Raw genomic sequence first — 1,546 nt, forward strand, 5'->3', positions numbered from 1 at the left:
AGAGATAAAGTCTGATAACTGATAGATGGGATCTGCAACTCCATTCTTTCACAAATCTGATATTCTTCCTGCAAATTTAATCGGAGTCTAGAGGAAAGACAAAAGCTACTTAAATACAACATGGCTAATGAATTCGAGACAAAAAAAACGAACACAAGAGACCATGAATTTGGATTATAGCTTAGAGAGAGTGAAATCAGACCCAACGATTTGCTTACCCGTCTAACGGGTTCATATATGATCTTCTTCCTAATCATAACAAGTAAGATTGATCAATAGAAGTAAATCAAATTACATGGACGAATCCAAATTGAAAGTAGAAACATTCACCGGTGAAGAACTGTGGAAACTTGACAGGCAAAATCACAGCTTCCTTTAACGCTTGTTTAGCACTTTCAAGCCCAGCAACATCTGTGCATGCTTAACATTAGGCTTTTCCCTAACAATAGCAGAGTTTAACCCATCTCAAACCCTTGGTTGCTCCGGGTCCTCTCCATCTCCTTTGGGCTTCGTGGCGACAGCTGTAGCATCACCACCGTTCGATTCTAGGCACGACCCACCTTCGTCCAAAGAAGAAGTTAAACTCGTGAAGCCTCTAAATAAGAAGTTAACCAAAGCACAACTAGAAATTCTAATTCCAAACCCAGATTCAAAGGGGGAAAGAGAGGCAGAGCCAACAAACCTTCTCCGACGGTAACCAATTTCTCTTCTCGATCTGGAGATGATATTCAAATCCGAAACCGAATTGGTTTCTCTTCTCGTTCGTTGTTGTGGCTGCTTCTATGTTGCTTCTCAATGATGCTGAAACTATGGGAAGAGACGGAGATCGATTTCGGATTTCGGAGATTGATTGAGTGATGAAGTGTTGCTGAATTCTCACTCACATCGAGCAGCGCCGGCGAGAAAGAGACGATTCCGGAGGCAACTGTTGTTTCTGAAAGGAAGAGCTAAAGGAGAAGAATTTGGGTTGTAAAAAATGGATCTGAGATGCACATAGGAAGAGACACAGACTCAGACCTTCTTTTTGTTATAAAATAATATAATAAACGTTTTCTATCTTTTACATTCGACACTTAGACGCAAAACCAAAAAAATTTAGCTACATGTTACCCCTTTATCAAAAAATCTAGGTTTGCGGAGCCAATTTTAGTTTTCCGCTTACTTATTTGAGGTATAGCGTTTTTAAAATGCTATTATATAGTACAATTTCGAGAATTTTATTTACTATAGTATTTCCGAAAAACGTGATATATTTTTATGCTATCAATATCTATATTTATTGTAATATTCATACAAGGACAGTGTGAAATAAGTTGGGGGGAGAGATTTCTCCAAGTTATGAATGTCATTTTCTTTAGTTGTTTTCTTTGATTTCTCTTTTATTTGAGTCATTTTGTCAAGTCCAAAACATAAAAGAAAATGTGTGGAAACTATAAGCTTTTCTAGGAATATTTTGCTTTGATCTAACACTCTTATGATTATTTTAGTACTTTTGATTTTATAATGAAGCTTGGAATGAACATGAGAAGACTCAACACGCCCCAAA

General features: G+C 37.2%; 1 long non-coding RNA gene across 1 annotated transcript; it reads right to left on the reverse strand.

Moving 5' to 3' along the window:
- LOC104699841 lies at positions 7–1,121 on the reverse strand. Its single transcript, XR_753452.2, has 3 exons — positions 683–1,121; positions 331–560; positions 7–249 (listed from the first exon to the last, which is right to left on the reverse strand). It is a non-coding gene; the product is annotated as an uncharacterized LOC104699841 (long non-coding RNA).

Source organism: Camelina sativa, chromosome 1 (genome assembly GCF_000633955.1).
Source record: "Camelina sativa cultivar DH55 chromosome 1, Cs, whole genome shotgun sequence".
Lineage (NCBI taxonomy): Eukaryota > Viridiplantae > Streptophyta > Magnoliopsida > Brassicales > Brassicaceae > Camelina > Camelina sativa.